This window comes from Phalaenopsis equestris, unplaced genomic scaffold (genome assembly GCF_001263595.1).
Source record: "Phalaenopsis equestris unplaced genomic scaffold, ASM126359v1 Scaffold000036, whole genome shotgun sequence".
NCBI classification, from domain to species: domain Eukaryota; kingdom Viridiplantae; phylum Streptophyta; class Magnoliopsida; order Asparagales; family Orchidaceae; genus Phalaenopsis; species Phalaenopsis equestris.
In genome coordinates this window covers 4,051,024-4,070,251 of record NW_018164478.1, presented here as the reverse complement: position 1 = coordinate 4,070,251, position 19,228 = coordinate 4,051,024, and the positions used below count along the sequence as shown (strand labels likewise).

At 34.6% G+C, this 19,228-nt stretch overlaps 1 long non-coding RNA gene across 5 annotated transcripts in view; it reads left to right on the top strand.

The window, feature by feature from the left end:
• Nucleotides 1-16,597, top strand: part of LOC110018741 — a 33,779-nt gene extending 17,182 nt beyond the window's left edge. For 3 of the 5 annotated variants that reach the window (XR_002293390.1, XR_002293391.1, XR_002293388.1), the window contains 2 exons: nt 15,402-15,712; nt 16,263-16,597. This is a non-coding gene — a long non-coding RNA (uncharacterized LOC110018741). Of the gene's footprint in view, nt 1-15,401; nt 15,717-16,262 lie in introns of all 5 variants that reach the window. The other 2 variants (XR_002293392.1, XR_002293389.1) reach the window with 2 other exon arrangements.
• The last annotated feature ends 2,631 nt before the right edge of the window (nt 16,598-19,228 follow it).

Here is a 19,228-nt window from a genome sequence, read left to right as displayed (position 1 = left end):
CGACAATCGGGTCAAAACGCGTCGAAATTCAAATTTCACAAAATTTCGACCCGCGATCGATCGTCCCAAAAGGTTACTCGAGCATTCGACAAGTAACAGAGGAGGCAATGCCAATTGCGGCGATCGGACACGTCGACTCTCCTAATTGCGAAGGTGGTGCGCGCAGGAGTGCGAATTGTGCAGAAGGCCACCCTAAGGCTCGGAAAGGTCCTATGGGAATCCATTTTGGGTTTCCTCATGTCGGTTTCATCCTTCTAAGTGTTAGAAGTCGATACCGCACACGCGAAACTCCAAAAGAGGACGGAAATAGGTCGAACTAAAACGAGGCGGGCACCATTTCTAAAGTTCTAAGATAGTCGCAGGAAGACCCCTAAGGCTAGATCCTAACTCCTACGAGGAATACTAGACCTCACGAAAAATTGAGGTCAACAGTCGCATACGAGAAATTCACAAAGAGGTACCCAATGGATTTTCAGGGAATATATGCAGTGGGAAATCCACCAACTACAACATAGGCTTGCCACCTTTGAGAGGAGTCAATACAGGTGGGTCACCCATAGCCATGATGGTGACTTGTTAGATTGAAGGAGTGGAGTGAATCTCTTTTATCATTTAGATTTCAGAGACGAAGAACCTCTACCTTGAAGATATGACCTGAAATATATGAGAAGTCATAATTTTAAAGTAAAATTGAATTTGCCATATTTTGACGACCACATGGATCTTGACGAATTCCTCAAGCGGCTCTGAACCTTGGAAATGTGAATTTCAGGATGTCTCGCCAAATAAAATGTTGAAACTAGCCGCCATCAAGCTGAAGAAGAATACATTATTATGGCGGCAAAATCCAAAGTACTTAATGCCAACGAGAAGGAAAAGATAAAATTACTACTTGATTCAAGATGAAAAGAGAAATGCAATGCCAGTTCCTACCCGGAGACCAAATGTTCAGACCCCAGCTTCAAAGACAGAGAGATCACATCGTCAAGCGACTATCACATGTTACAAGTAAGGTTCAATCATAGGAACTTACAACCAGAGTACACCTAGGAGAACATCCAAGTTGACCCTGCCTGAAGAGACACTAATTCAAAGTGGAGAACAAAAAGCGCCAATCTGTATTCTTAAATCCATTATAGCTAGGAACTACTGATTTGGGCATTTTGAAGGAGATTGCACAACCAAGAGGATGATATATTTCACTTAGCAGAGAGCTGTTGAAGAAAAAGGTAAGGACACAGTAGACACTGAAGAAGATGAGAACACAAATGGAGTGTCGACATCTAATGAATGAGGCAAAAATGCACATGATTCTTGTTGAGCCCACTTGAGAGACTCAAACCGATTTAACAGTGATAATACAAGACAATCTTAAGTTCAAGGGACTGACACCAGAGGGATAACAACCTTAGATAACGAAAATTCAGACTCTTCAGTTCTATAGACCCTTTCATCAGTTTTCTCAATTGAGGGAGGTCCATCATGTTAGGAATGAAGCCATTTTGTGCCACGTGTGGAACATTATATGGAGTTATTCAAATATTGGATTATGTTCAGCAGTGTACCCACAATCAGATGTTCAGACATGCAGGCTGAACCATAACTTTAAAAATTATCTTTGGAGCTTTATGCGGAAGAACATTCTCCAATGAAATCCAGGTCCTTTCTGCGAAGAAGGAGAAGAGGCATCTTCTAGGTGGGTATACTTCAGTGTGGTTTAGCTACCATAAATTGCAACCTAGAGTTTATTTCTCTTTACATAGGTGTTTATCAGATACACTCGAACGGTACGAAGAGTGGAAGAAGCCAATTCAAGATTTGATGGCTCGAGCTTGGTTCGTGAGGATACTCATCCACGTACAATTCTAGTTATGATTGTGCCAAAATTGGATGGATATATATTCTATCAAGATGTGCTCTGGAATGCTAATGCCAACATGGTTAACTTGCTGGAAGATTACAAAATTTTCGTCACCGTCAACAAGGTCAACTTGATAACATATGATGAAGAGACAAAAGCTTCGAAGGATGAAGTCGAAGCTTTATATCCTTGGGAGATTGACGTGGGAGCTTACCGTAAAATATATCTCAGTACTGTAGCTGTTACAGTACCACCAAAATAGCTATCGCGGGTAATGGACCTAAATAATCTCGTTTTCCTTTCTTAAGCTTTCTTTTCTATTATCTTTTATTTCTTTTTAATCCTTTCTTATATATGTATTATGGTTTGGAAGTTAGTTTTTTATGTGTTTTGTATCGGGACAGCCGCCAACATCTCTTCTTTCCTTCGATGGTTGTATCCTAGGGTTTCAAGTGGTGCTTCGACTGTATTTTGGTTTCCAAGTGGTGATTATCTTCCCCACCCCTCCCTGCATCCCTCTTTCCTCACTACCAGGCCTTCCTCCTCCTTGCAGCTGCCTCGACAGTAGTCTCGTTGCCGTCTTCCTGCAGTTCCTTAACGTCCAGCCATCCTTCTCTCTGTTACAGGCCTGCAGTCACACGCCTCACCGCTGCTGCCTTCGTCATCTGCTAGCTATTCCTCCCCGGAAATAACCGCCTGGGCTGTTTTCTGCTATTCCAGCCACCCTGTCAGTTGTTTCCCCTCATTCTAACTTGCTGCCATTGCTGCAGTACCTCCCTCTTATTGTTTTCTTGTTGTCCAACCGCCCCAAACAACCAACTGTTGTTGTTTGGGCTGCCGCCCCCTTCCTGTCCTGCTATTCCAGCCACCCATAATCCCTATCGCTCCTCATCTATTGCTCGGAATCCCCAAGGCTCTCTAACCGCACCACCTTCACCCCGAGATCCGCCCTAACAATATGTTTTATGTGTATTGTATTTTCTCTTTCAAGTGTGTTTGATTGTAAACACCTATTTACTTTCAGTAATAATAGTTGATTTTCCTTATGTGGTTTGGTTTAACTCCGGTATGAGAAACACCCTATATGTATAATAATGGAGTTAGTGCAATATTTTAAGTTATGCTCAATTAATATCTTCCAAGCTATGCCCAAATAATATGTTTCACTCATCAAATACAAATAGACTTTTGAATGGGATATTTTTGTTTGCTAACATGAAGGGCATGATTGGTACTGTTTTGATTTTTTGTTTTTTTTAAACGTTTATTTAGTATTTCTTTAACTATTTATTTTCAAAAAAATAAATTAAGTTTTTTTTTAAAACACTCAAAAAACTTTATAGGTATTTGAATTTTTTTTAAATAATCATGCCAAATCACTGTTTTTACAATGTTTTATCATCGATCGCCACAACTACCACTATCCTATTAGCAACCACAACCATCTCTGAATAAATAAATTAAAATAATATTTTTTAACAATAGTAAATATATTTTATTCCATGTTTAAATTTAAATAAATCAAAATAAAATAATAAAGTAAAAACTGGATTAAAAGTGTCCTCAAATAAACCCTAACCTTTTCTATATTTAGTAAGCAAATTATCCTGCAAATCTTATAAAATTTTTAACTTGTAAATTGAAGATGATGGCCAAGCTACATGCTCTAAAGATTAAAAAATATTGAAATGCCAATAATTTATAAGAAGAATAGAACAAACGCCCTAAAAAAAAAGTTCCACAAAAAATTCCCTACATGAGTTGTACTACTCCATGCAACCTCCATGCAAATGTCTTAGAATTCCCTGCTATTGGCTTGATTTAAGTTTTGTTATGTATTTGTGAATGTTGAGATTTGGTTTTTATAAACTCTTGTGAATGCCAAGTTCAAAAATCATATGCCTTGTAATTTGTTGGATCATGTATGTTGATTTGTGCTATTTGCCCTAAGACCAAGCTTAGGTTGCTACCTTGAGAACAATATGATAGTCTATTGATTCGTGGCCCTTCTTTTCTAGCTTGGGGGATATGACAACAATAGAAAGAGGTGTTCGGCTAGGGTTAGTGCAAGCAATCAAAATAGAGGCAATCTTAGTTTTTGAAATCTCTATCATTCTTTACATGCCTTCTCGACAACTGGGTTTCTTCTAGGATTTTAAAGATCATAAAGCAGGTGTCAGAAAGATTTTTTGTAAAATAATCTTTTTATAGTGAGATTCTTGAGTTTCTTTTTGATCAATACTGCCTAAGAATAAAGGCCATTTCTTTGTCGGGTTGCTGTGTATCTATCGTTATTAAAGTTTGTTTAATTCCTAAGAGCATTTAATCCCTTTCTCAAACACTTGTTCTGAGATACACTAAGCAGGATAAAATATGACATCGCGATACAAGTATTGAGTAAATTTGTTGTATCGAAACAAGGCTAATGGACAAAGTTGGAACATTCTGTACATATTTTAGCATAAATGAGGGTCTAATTTGAAGATCACGTAGATTTATTACAACAGTTAAAAAGCCATTGAATATGACAATTTTTTTACAACTTTTAGCCCAAAACATTTGAGGCTTCTTTTTAATTTATGTTGTGCTTTATTATAATAGTCGTTTACTTTATGAATAATACCAATTTTTATGAATTAAAGGTTTCTTAGGCATGTCATGGCACAAGGAATTAACTCAATGAGTGAATAATTTAAATAGCCTAGAGATCAAGCATAAGAATGCACCCATATTTCATATTTCTTGGATTTCCATTTCTGCCCAAGTCGATCCTATATCCATTATCCTTAAATTTTGCATCTTTCCCACTCTAAACGTGTCTTGTGCTGCAGAATATTTTTCAGTGAAATTAGTGTTCTGTGGTGTCCAGCCATCTGAGCTCATGACAATATATATACCAGCTTGGTTTTTTTCTCTGTAGATTTTTTCTATCAATTATTTATGAACTGCAAAACTCCATGAACTATTGAACACTATTAATATTAAACATTTGAATTAGTAAATTCATTACTAATTTCATTTTTTTATTTTGTTCTCCAATCCCTATCATCCTTTTCTTTACTTCATTGATTTCTGCTTTTCTATCCTCTCTTCATCACTTTGTCCTACAAAATATGTAGGGTAAGCCAAATATGCCAAAAACTACCTATATGGCCCTCATACACAGAAATATTTGGAAAATTTTAGTTTAATATTCTGTGCAATATGGTAATAGGCATTGATGGCTGAAAAGAAGGATTTCATCCCTATTTCAGCTGAAATATCTAAATGTGTTTATAGCTAATGTTACATGGGCTCCATTAATTTATTTTTTTATTTACTTTCTGTCTATCAGCTGTCACATAGAGGCATCAATGGCCCAAAAATCCCATCAATCTTTGAAATTTAGCTTAAAATCCACTTGCGGGCATTATTGTTAAATGTCGTTTTTCTTCTAAAGAAGAATTGACAAGCAATGAGTCATATCAGTATGTCACTTACCAATTATAATTTTTTTTGCGATGTTCAAACCCTATGGTCTCTACTATCCTAATAAGCTAGCTTGCTCTGGTTTTCTTGCCTGAATATGCACAGTCGGCAGCTGTGTTCCAAGGAAAATTTTTACTCTTTTGCCTGTTTATTAGTTAACATCAACTTTAATTGCAATTGATGAAATAATTGAGATCTCAAGTAAAAAAAGAGCCCGACTTTCTAGTTTTTTTTGCGCAATTTACATGTGCAACACACAATTCTTATTTTACATATCTCACATCTAAACTTCCATATTTACATACGCAGCACTTTGGTGTTTTAAATTTATACATAAAAAGTTGACTTTTAAAAAAGAGATAATAGGGCTGTTTTTTATGTGATATTAAGGATTTGAGTGCTATGTGTGTAATTATGAAAGTTTAGGTGTGAGATATGTAAGTACATGAGAAGTGTGTGCCATGTATTTATCTGCCTCAATTTTTTACTTTTGCTGGTTGTATTTAGTTTTGTGAACAGATGTTGTTCATTCATGTCTATATCTATGTTTAACGGACCTATTTTTACCAGTGGTCTTTCCCTAGGAATGTGAATTTGAGTCGAAAATCGAAGATCTCTCAAAAATCGGATCATTTTTTTTTGGCTTGGGTTAAGTTTGCATATTAGTAAATAAGACGATTATCAAGAAAAACTTGCTTACATCAATTTGAATTCAGCTGGGCATGAATTGAAATCTAAATAAGGAGGTATGATCGCAGGCATATGTATTTGATGCATGCATGCACATTTATCCAAAAAATTATATTTGCATTAGTGCATTTATATTTCTCTATATATGTATATATATGTATGGATGCCTCTGTGTATTTCATGCCAATCATATTTTTGAAAAAGTTTAACATGATTGAAATTAAATCAATATTTTACTCATTGAACTAGTTGAAGTCAATTAAACTATGTTTGCCCCGAACTTAGATCAAATCAGCACCAAATCAACACTTCAAAGTCTGACCCTTCTTCCATCAGTTTATTATGAATAATTGTTCTTAAGCCGTTCATTTGTTTTTGTAGGCTAAAGGGTTGAATTCAGAGTCATTGAATTTTGCATGGTCACACGTAGGGGTGCGAATGAGTCAAGTTGAGCCAAACTCGAGCAGAACTAAACTTGAGCTCGTGTATGGTTGGCTCAAGCATAATCTCGAGCTCAACTCAAGCTTATAACTTGAGCTCAAACTCAGCTCATGGCAGTTATGCACAACTCAAAACCTCGATTTTGATAAAAGCATCTTAAAAATTTATGGAATAGCAAAAAAATTTTTTATTATACAAAAAATTAATATAATCCAGCTGACTTGATGAGCTCTCAATCCAAGTCAGGTTAAGCTCGAGCTCATATAATATATGAGCCTCAATCTAAGCTTGAGCTCGAGCTCACGGCTCGATAAGCTCGACTTGCGAGCTCATTAATAAGTAAAGCTAAAGCTGGTTTTCAAGCCAACTCGACTCATTTACACCCCTAGCTACAAGCCGTAATTACTTTGAATGAAAAACAACAATACACTGTTTCTGAACTTAGATTCAGTTCCCCTATTTTCTTTTGCTACTTAGGAGCCACAAAAGTTGGCAGAACGCAAATTTTATGACTAGATCGGCTCAAGGGAGATGATGACAGTGCTTCTGCTCAAAACATTGGCAAAGATGAATGCTGATTGAGTTTCCATTAAGAATGATGAAGTGTTCAGATAGAAAGTCCGGAAAAGTGAAGAAGGTGGTTGCATTAAGTAGTGACTACCAATTATTCGGTTGAGTGGTATTGCCTTTGACCACTAAAGAAGCATCAACTAGAGATAAAATTATACAGTTTCTGTGCAGAAAATATTCTACTTAGAAATTTGAGTGCTTGTTGAGTCTAGTAGATTGGTCAATTTAAAGCTCTCTTTATATTAAAAATTTGAATCTTTAAAAACACATTAGACGTTTAGAGTGGTGATTATCTCACATGCCCTTTGATTCTTTTTTATAGGTTCTCAGTGCTCCTTAATTTAGCAAAGGGTGGCTCCACAAATTTTCTGGCTTCCATATGCTTAAAAGGAAGCCATCAATGTAGTGAGGGTAGTTGTAACCAACGTTGATGTCTCATTTAGTTGGATCCATTTCATTCTGATCTCTAGGTTTCACGATCAACACCATCTAATATTGATTAAGAAGCATTGGAGTGATAACGCCATTAGGATTTTGAGCCAATTATTTTATTAGGCTAAGTTTGTAATTTAAAATATTTATGATAAAAAAATATTATTTTTTTATTGGGATAAAATCAAGGTTACAAGTTTATGGTAGAGTTTGTTATTTTGGATTGATATGCCGGAAGGTACCCTTCTGAGAAAATTTCAAATGGAGAATTCCTTGTATTAGTTAAATCTTGTGTTATTCTTTATTTTGCTTGACCCGAGAGATTTTAGGCTTCTTTTTTATGTTAAATTGAGTGTAAATAGATTTGGGCAGTGGGGACGAGTGTTTTCTTGTTCTATATTTTATTTGTAGACATTTATATCCCTATTGGATTAGATTCTCTCTCCTTTCTTTTGGACGTAATCTATTTTTTTTTGTTGAATTACATAAATTTATTGTCTTATTATGGTGTTTAATCTCTAGTTATTATTTTGTATGTTCATTGTGATGTTTCACATAAAATTTAAGGTGTTTTACGTAATAATAGGCTTCAAAGCTTAATGCATGATATAATGACAATGAATCAATCATACGATCAATAAATTTGATGGCTTGGAGATTTTTGAATTTTGGAGAACAAAGATTTGAGTTATCATAATTCAACATAGATTTGTATGTACACTCATAAGAAATTCAAATATGCCTAAAATCATGAGAAAATAAGATAATGGCTGATGGATGAAAATTTTCTTAACATTCTAATTATATTCGATGGATAACATCTTTTTGAAGATGTTAGATGAAATATCCACAAAGTGATTGTGGCTTTAGTAGGAATTCTTTCTATATATTCAAAAATCTCCTCAACAAAATTTTTTAAGAAAATCTTTTAGATATAAAGTTTGTATATTTCTACTCATACAGGAATATACATGCTTTTTAATTAGTTTAATTCCATAACTAAGAATATGAAAAATATTAATGTGATGATTGATAATGATGATCCATTTTTACTACTTTTATGGTTTTTGTCTCCATTTTATAAGAATATCTGTGGCACTATATTTCATGCATGGTAGAGATACCATTAACTTACGTGATGTTAAAAGTACTTATTTCTGAACAATATTACTAGGCTTGATTGTAAGGCATGAAAAAAAAAAATTCAGGGGTTATTGACTAATAAAAGATTATTTGGGAAAGTTTTTCTCTAGCCATGATTGAATTAAGTCTTGCGGCATTCGTTCAACTGTAGAATGGAAGGACATATTAAGACATGTAATCAAGCATTGAAGGAGCAACTTTTGAATGAAAACTACAAGGTGGATATACCAAAAAAATACTAATCTTCTTGCTTATTTTGCCATATGCGGATTTGGATTATACTCCCTTGATGGTAATTGGAGACTTATGTAATGATTCTCAGATTATAGATTCAATTTACTTTTGTCATTGTTTCTCAATAAGAGTTATTTTACACCTAGAAGCCACGTGTTGGTGCATATATTCATATTGGCGACAAATTATCATGCAATGAATCAGTTGTGGCATGATAAAGTTAAGGATGTACTTTGATGTGACCAGGATATTAACATAGTCAACATATGCCAAGCCTCAAGAAGAATTTGCTATTTTTGGTGCTTTTTGTGGATTATAGATGCTAAAGTCCTTAAAGTTAAGCAAGGTTGAAATTCTTATGTAAAAGTGCAATTGGTCTCTAGGTGATGCAGATGCAACTTTGAGCGTAGCTACTTGAATCCATTATCTTTTGTGTTGGGGCACTATGATTTAGAAAAGTATAAAAATGTTAATTTCTTTGTTGCATACTTAATTTTAATGCAAAATGATACATATTGATGGGGGCTGTTATTAGAAGTGATTAAGTCAATCAATCTTGTGTTGTACATTCTGTATCGGTGTGAAGTTGTACCTTTACAAAATAAAGAACTCAAAGATAACCATTTAGAGGATACAGATTCAATGACTGCTACACTTTAGTGGATCTCTCATAATGTGTGACATTTGTGATTTAATTTTATTGGCAAATGCTTAATTTCAGACATCATTTGAGTTTGTGTGATTCTTAGCCTTTTCTTGGTTTTGAAAGCTTGATGAGCTTGCTTTGGAGAAGAGTCATAAGGGGAGATCCAAAATCATATTGACATTTTATTGAATGGAGATATTTGTTGAAGTTTTAACTTAATATGTTTATCAAGAGACAACAAATTTAAAATAGATGGTTTTAGGATATTCTTTTTTTGAACAAAGTTTGGTTCAAAAGTCTATTTAAAAATTTATTTTTTCTTGGATAATTCAAAGTTAAAATTTAAACCCATTTTAGATTTGAATTACATCTTAAAATTCCCTTAATTATAGAACCAAAGAGTTCTAGCATTCATGAGCTTATCATGCCCAACAAGCGTATGACCGCTATGTCAACCAAGATTTTCTAGAACTTTTCTTGGCTTGGTGTGGAAATGAAAGAATGTGGAATTAAACTTGGGAGAAAAAATCAAAGTATAAAATAAATGAAGAAAGATAGTGAGGAAAATAAGTGTACTTATATTATTTTACAGTACTATCTTGATTGGGTGCAATATAGTTGTTGTGTGCCTGAAAGTTCGTGGCGGTAGAGTGACAATTTAACATCACAACGCTGTAAGAAGTTCTAACACACTGATAATGAAAAAAATAGTAGATACTAGAAATTTTTATGTAGAAAACTCTGACAAGGGAAAAATTCACGAAGCCTAGTCCAATCAGAATGATCTGCTCTAAGTTTACGAGTACAATCCACTATTGAGAAAGAGTTGCTATATTTCTCCAAGTATAATGTCCGTACACAAAAGAGTTATACAATGGTCAGGAGCAGTCATTGTTGGGAGTTGTCGAAACTTTGGCACACCAAGTCCGGGTTATATTGTTCCACAATATCTATGACACTGCGTTACTCTGCGATGTAAGTCGTTACTCCGCACAATGCTTTGCTTCTTTGTAATGCAGGTCGTTACTCCGCAAGGTCCGTTGACGGAAACTAGCGAGCAGGGAGCGACTGATGTGGGTCGACGGTTGGCAAGCGGTGGTCGACAGTCACGGAAGCGAGAAATGTTTGTCAGGGCTGCGAATTCATAACTACTCTCAGATTCTCAACCTTCTTCTCTCGATCCAGTCCTAGGTTTCTCTCTTTCATTAAGGGAGTAGGGTTCTATTTATAAATTTTCAAAGTTACATCCTTTGTAAATAATACATGAATCTGAAACACTCCATCAGATGTCCCAGAATAATTTCCTTAATTGGCTGATGTTTTATGAACATTTAAGTGACATAATGATGCTAGAATTGAGTGTCCGTTGACAGAGACTGGCGAGCAGGGAGCGGATGATATGGGTCGACGGTTGGCAAGCGGTGGTCGGCAGTCACGGAAGCGGGAAGTGTTTGTCAGGGCTTCAAATTCATAACTTCTCTCAGATTCTCAACCTTCTTCTCTCGATCCGGGCCGAGGTCTCTCCCTTTCATGAAGGGACCCTCTATTTATAAATTTTGAGAGTGACATCCTTTGTAAATAATACATGAATATGGACCACTCAATCAGATGTCCCGGAATAATTTCCTTAATTGGCTGATGTTTTATGGATTTTAAGTGACTTAATGATGCTAGAATTGAGTGTTCTTGGGCTAGTTAGATTTGTCTCATCGAGACGTTCGATTTGATTATAATATTTTCAGATCTGGAATCTATTGACTCTCTAATTAACCACCCAAAGCCTCAAAAAGTGGTTTAATAGCTTGATCTGAGCTTTATTTGACTCAAATTGGATCAATTTTGATGTTATTGGGTTTCTCATTAAGGCGTCCAGTTTGACCGTAAATTTGCTGAAATCTAAATTCTATATAATTTTAAATTTGAGTTTAAAGATTTCTTACTCAAATAATGCCTCAAGCTTCATGTCATACCTCAAGATTCATATCACAACAACAACAAGCCTTTAGTCCACTAAGTGGGGTCGGCTATATGATTTCTTTTTCTCCATTGGGTCATATTGAGTGTCATATTTTCATTTAATTCTAATAAATTAAGATCATTTTTTTATACAATATGCCCAAGTTTTTCTAGGTCTACTTATGCCTTTTTTAACATAAGTTAAATCCATAACATCTACTCTCCTAACCGGGTCATCAGGTCATCAGATAATCGATGTTTAATGTGACCAAGCCATCTAAGATGACTCTCTCTAATTTTGTCCGCCATTGGAGCGACACCAACCCTATCACATATATATTCATTTTATATGAGATATATGTAATGAATATATTACATATATTCATTACATGTAATATATATGTAATGAATATATATATTAGAGAGCTCATGGGCAATTTAGCTTCTTGTTCGATGATATTTAGAACAATTAAAATTTAAGAAAACATTTTAAAGTTTTCAAAATTTTCACCTCTGATAGTGGCAGTGGTGAAAACATGTGAAAACATGGCGGGGCGCAACACAAGGCAGTGAATCAAGATCGGTAGTCCGGCGGGTGAGGCCCTATACATTGGGCTGCGGAGCTGTGACCCGATTGTGTGATCACTCAAATCACAATCCAAGTGTGGCAAGCTTCTGCAGGACAACTGCAGATCGTGCATGATCAGACAATCAGGGCGCCTTCTTGTGGGTTTTATTTTACATTTTTTTCCTGATTTTTGAGTTTTGGCAGCCATGTCACACAATTTGGAACCCTTTAAATTGGCCAAAATTAGAGGGAAGAGTCATACTCTCTCTCTGAAGTGTCTAGGGTCTCTTGGCCCGCAGTTGTGCCTCCTTTTGCTCCAGAGTAGTGAAACCCTTGAGTTTTTATGACCTGTTGTTATGCACCTTTTGCATTGGTGTAACACTCCCCTCAGTCCATTTGGCTACTTGTTTTGCCTTCTTTTGTGCAGGAATCATTGCTCAATTTTTGGGGTACTTTTGCCTAAATTTTTGGATGTGTTCGCCCAATTTTTTGGATGATGTCATTCAACTTTTTTGATGCTTTCTCCCAATTTCTGGGATGATGTTTCCCTACCTCTGAGATAATGTTGTCCAACTTTTTGATGCTTTCATGTGATGTTGTTCAACTTATAGGGTGATTTAGCCCAATTTCTCGGATGATGTTGCCCATTATATGGAATTATTTTTCTTAATTTTTGGTATGATGTTGTTCAACTTATGGAATGGTGTTACCCAACTTCTGGGATGATATTGCCCAACTTCTAGAATGCTTTTACCCAATTTTCGGAATGTTGTTGCCCAACTTTTGGGATGATGTTATCCAACTTTTGTGATGTTTTTGCCTCAATACATTGAGGTTATTGTTGTCAAAACGTTGATCCGTTCTGATGCTTGTACCTTTCTAATGTTTTTAGAGTGACGACCATGTCAACAATTTGCCCTTATGGAGTCCTGTTAATGAGGGCCCTATCCACTGCTAGCTTCTCATCAAGACTACGTAACATATGTGTTTTTCAGGGGTACAAATGTATATTGTACCTATCACTAAGAATGTTCGACTTTTCTGTATTGTTTAATCAGAGCATCTGTTCAATGACTATGACCCATGATGGAGAAAAATAATTGTAATCCATGAAAGATGTAAGATCTATCCTAGGTCATATAGTTGTAGATACTCGACGACGTTAACCTGTCAGGGACAAAGTCGAATGTAATATCTATTTAGGATATAAGATTCGTCTTAGGTTGTACAACCGAAAATGCTCGATGCCGTTAATGTCTTATGGATAAGTCATATATAATATTCATTTAGGATGTGAGACATGTTCTATGTTACATTTGTTGGAGATTTGCTGCTAAGCTTGATTCAAATGGATGCGCGTATCGAGCCAACATTATATAGGAGGGTGCTTTCTGAGGAGAAACTTTAATGTGCAGAGGGGGTACCTCTAATTGATGGATTTTGAGGTAGTTGCACACCTCCAATCTATACTACTGTTGGTTGTCGCACCTTGCATAAAACCCGAACGATAATATTTCGAGACACTTCAATTTGTTGTACACGATCTTCTAGAGGTGCAAAAGTGGTTCGTTTGCCAATGAGAAAATTTGTATTATTGGGAAGTGAAGTAGAGGCTTGGCATCCAGGACTTCAGAATCCCACATGACTTGATTTCCTACAGATGGTATCAAATTGTTGTGTGATAGATCATCCACAACAATAAGAGTAATGAATGACCTTCTCGGCATAGTACAAAATTCAACACAAATGAGAAAATAACAGGAGAAGATGCCTGAAATTTTTATGTGAAGAAACCCAGAAAGGAAAAAACTATGGGGTCTAACTTAGTCAGAATGATTCACTAGAAGTTTGCAAGTTCAAATATGAATCCTTATGTCACAATTGGGAAATGGTTCTCCAAGTACAATGTCCACACACATAAGTGTTCGTTATACAACAGTCATAAGCAGTCACTACAACGAGATGTCGCTAGAAATTTCGAACATCGCGTTTGGAGTACATTGTTGCATAGTATCTCAGGCATTGTGTTACTTAGAGACATAAGTCGTTATTCCGCATGATGCTTCGTTACTCTGTAACGTACGTTGTTACGCCATAAGGTCCAACGATGAAGACGAGTAGAGGGCGGCAGATGGTGATCCACGACAGCCGGCGGGGCAGCAATCGATGGTATTCGTCAGTCCTGGAAGCAGGAAGTGTTCGTCGGGGTTTCAAATCCAGAACGGCTCTTGGATTCTCCTCCTTCTCCCGATCCAGGTCTAGGTCTTCACCCTTCATGAAGTGAGTAGGGCTCTATTTATAGATTTTGGCAGTGACATTCACCATATATAATGTATGAATCTCGAGCACTACATCAGAAAACCCAAAGTGATTTCTTTGATTGGATGACATTCTAAGGACATTTAAGTATCTTAATGATATTAGTATTGAGTGATCTTGGGCTTGTTGGATTCGCTCACCAAGGCGTACAATTTGATTATAAGCTTGTGATATTTAGAATCCATTTGTCTCTTTAATTAACCACTCAAAGTTTACAAAAGTGATTTAACGGTTTGATTTGAGCTTGATTTGACTTGGATTAGATTAATTTTGGTGTTATTAGGTTCGTCTCGTCGAGTTGGTCTGTTTGACTATAAGTTTTGTTGAAATTATAATTTTGAATGATTTTAAATTTGAGTTTTAAGATTTCTTGCTAAAAAAGCCCCGAGATTCATGACATACCTCGAGACTTGTGCCAAATGATGAAAATTTATTGATGAGGTATTGATAGTGATGATAAAATTATTGCGATGATTTTATGAACAAATGGGAACTTACTCTTGAAAAGCTTTCAAGTTGTGGAATTCTAGAATTTTTTAAGTTTTATTTATTTATCTCTTTTATGTTATGCTTTTTACTTGACTTTGGAAATTCATGCTTTATTTTGTGGTTGATATTGGGTAAAATTAAGTTCGGGAATCGTATTTTCTCATGCACCCCCATTTATTTTACACTTGCATGACTACTATATTAGATTGAGAAAAGTTTCCAAAAAGGTCCCTTAACTCTTTATAGATCATTTTAGTCCCAAAGTTTATAAAAACTTCAATTTAGTCCCCATACTCCTTACATATGAGCTGAAATAATCCCAAGCAAGGATTATTTTGGGATTTTTTTAGCTCTAACTGAAGAGTCTGATGATTAATCTGACATTTTTATAGACTTCGTAATCAAAACGAACCCAAGCAAACCATCAAGAGACTATTTTGACAATTTACCCATAGCATATCTCATCCTCTCACTCTCCCACGAACTAAAACTATTATTTTGCCCATACCGCATAAACTGAGCATCTTCTAGATTTTGATCTCTTCACTATTGTTTTACAAATTTATCATATTCACACTTGGCAGATGCTTTCATGTTAAAAAAAGGAGATGTTTTTCACAACAAGTGGGTCGAATCGACATGGACAAGCACTAGCTCACATTGAAGTTACACTTTTGAGGCCATTGATGGAGTTTGGATGCTTATAGCTGCTGAGGTCAGTTGGCACTTTCCACAGGGTTTCAGTACTGTTACTCTCTTTACCTGTAACTCTAATTTGCAAGTGCATGGCCATGCATTGCTTCCCAAACTCATTATTCCCACTCAGAAATCTGGACTTTTTCTTAGCTTTTGATTTTCAGCGGTGTTACGTGTTCACAATACCAGAATGGATGGTGTAGGTATTTCCTGTCTCTATATATTTTGGGGCATTTGCATACACACGACACAGTTCTTTTATATTTACATATCTAACCCTTAGACAGACATTCATGTTTTCTTTAACACCACTCGAATTTTTTACATCACATTAAAAATATCACTTTCATTATCTTTTTAAAAATGAAATACAGCTTTTCATGCCTAGGCTTATGATACCAAGGTGATTGCATAAGATTTGTGTGGCATGTTTGTAAATTGCCTTTTGTTTGCTTAAGGAAGATTTACATATACACCACTCATATCTAACGCCTAAAATGTAAAAAGCAAAATTTAGGTATTAAATTTGTAAATTCATGCATACCGTCTTACCAATGCATTTAAAGGTGAAAAATGATGGTGTTTTTGATGTGTTATGAAAGATTTGGGTGGTAAAAATGTGAAAAGTAAATTTCAGTTGTTAGACATGTAAATACATAAGAATTGGGTGGTATATATATGTAAAAGCCCCCCCTTTTTTTTTTCTTTTAACCAGACAAAGCTTTTTGAATACTGATACATCTTATCAGATCCGTCCAGTCATGATCATGCGTCTCTTATGAGCGGGCCCCTTGATTGCTTGATGGAGACTCCACATTGTTTCTTCTGCTGAAGTATTGGATTGAATTTGATGGTAAAAATAATTCAGCAGCACTGCTTTGTTTTCCTGCTACTTTAGTTTGTAGGCATTGGCCCATCTCTTTTTGGCAAGTTTTCAGGTTCGTGGGCTCTTTGATTTGATGCAAAGTAGATTTGTTAAAACTTGTGGTGGAGTTGGTAAAAATTAATTTTGTTTGATTTGATGTGAAGTTATTGCATCTAGCTTTTGGCAAAATATGGAGTTTGCTTTGTACTTTTATGTAAATTTAAAGTTTGTTTAAGGGGTTATTGCGTATGAGATGGTATTTTTAAAAAAAAACATGATGGGAAAAGCAAAAATAAAAATAAAAATAAAATTAAAAATAAGTCATTTGATGGTAGTTAATTAGGGTAAAAAAACATGATGGGAAAAGCAAAAATAAAAATAAGTCATTTGATGGTAGTTAATTAGGGCTATTGGTTCAAATAGTTTATCGATATGACTAAGAACGACTAATATTCAAGGTGTCTCGTCTAGGACTTGTAACATCTAAGCTTCATCTAGTAGGAAGAGATGACACCACCATATAAGTTAACCTATAAAAGGGCCCACTTAATCGTAGTTAATTAGGGCTATTGGTTCGAAAAATTTATAAATATGACCGACGCATTAAGTTCGTCTTTAAGATCAATTAATGTTCAAGGTGTCTTGTCTAAGACATCTTAGCTTCATCTACTAGGATGAGATGTCGCCACCATATAACTCATCCTAAAAAAGGACCCACTCATGGATTGACAATTCGAAAACAAATATATATCTACCCTTGAAGGTTACAACTCTTCCCCCTACAACTCCTAAATCATATTTTTGATACCCTATTGGTCTCCTCTAAATGCCCAACATTCAACTCGCTAATGGACGCCCAATGCCTTAATTTGATAATTGCTCTAACTTGACGGGTCACTTAAACGTCAATATTATATATATGATAAGTTATCATATGATCATTTGCCTCATTAGAGTATCATGCATTTGCATTGGCCTATGAATACCACATATACTCCATACATGATTTTGTAGCTAGAGCATAAAAGGATTCACATGTCCCATTAATGATTTAATAGCTACAATTTTCTTATACTCATTATGATTACATATAAATATGTTAAGCTAACAACAAGAATAAGATCATGTCATTTTTCCTAATTAGTTGATAAAATCAAAATTTATTTTAATTATGGGTGATCAACACTCTAAATATATGTAAGTTATTATACTTAATTAAATAGTTTGGCAAATGCTACATTATTATGTTATTGTAAATGACCACATACTCATAGCCAAATGATCCAATGTATTTGGCTTCCCATGGTTTATTTCTATTAGATTATTATGATGATTTTATTTGCCAGTAAAAAAAAACATAGGATAATAGCAGTATGGCTTCTTTATCTAATTGAAATCTTATTATTCCTTATATATATGCGAATGTCTGGCTCATTCGTGCGGCCTCTGGCGTAAGTCCCTTGGGTCGGAGGTTCGAATCCCGTGGCGCGGGCCCTTCGGATCAGATACAAGCACGCCTGAGTTTTCAACTCATTGGAGAAATCAATAGTTGATGCCCACTAGACCAATTATCGATTTCACCTTTTATATATATATATATATTCAGGGTAGGGCCGGTTTTATTTTTGAAAATAAATTTACATTAAAAACCTCTGAAAATTTGTCTGGAGATGAAGGCTCTTATTATTATTATTATTAAAATTTTATGATATGACTGAATCATGTAAGTGCAGTTAAACATCATGATAAAAAATTAAAATAAAAATTGGAGATTTACTCAAATGCCACCCAATTCCTCCATGTCTATGCATTAGAACACCTAAAGTTTTTTTTTTTTTTTTTTTTTTTTTTACATTTATACCACCAAAATATTTCATACATCACATAAATTATCACTACTTTTACTCTTTAGAAATTGAAATACATGTGCTAGCATTGTATTTCATGCATAAGTGCGTTGGCCTATATATAGAAAAATAAAGATTTGGTGTTTGGTAGATATGTAAATACATAAGAATTGAGTGGTATGTATGTAAGTAAATCTTCCAAATTATTTCAGGACTAAACTGGATTTCTTGTAGATAAAATTAAATTATGGCATTCATAATTTAACTTTTGCTATTTTTAAAATTTATAGCAAAAGTTAATTTAACTTTTGCTATTTTAAATAATCTTAGAATTCCTGTTTTTTTAATACTTATAAATTTTAAATTTTTTAATTTTATATATTTATTTTTATGTTAAAATAAAAATTTTCCAAATTAATGAGTAAAATATATCATTTTATTAAAAATGAGTGAAATCATGCTCCTAAAATATTTTAAAACTCACTAAAATTGTCATTATGTTATCATTATCTTCAACTTAATTATTTATAAATAAAAAATAATTATACGAGGTTGATTTATCTATTTATATTATAATTCAATTAAGTTAACTAAAGTTATCTTAATTTTACACGTTACATGTTATCTTTAGATATAATCAAGTTATTTGACAATATAATTAAATTTAAAAGATAAATATAAATAGCTTATTAGATTAATATAACTAGATAATTAGTTATTGACAACTATAATTGATGGATGCTAGAAAATTCACAACGGTAGAGTGATTATTTTGCGTCTTAATATTATACGAGACTCTAATACACACTCAGTTAATGAAAGAGAAGCAGGAGGAGACCTACCAATTTTTATGTGCAAAACACTGAAAAGGGAAAAAATCAGGGGGCCTAGCCTAATTGAAAAAATAAACTATGAATGGTGAGTACACATGTACACTCTTGTCCTGAAATAGGGAAGATGAAGTTATAAATATGATCATTGTAAATGCACATCAGTGGTTCAT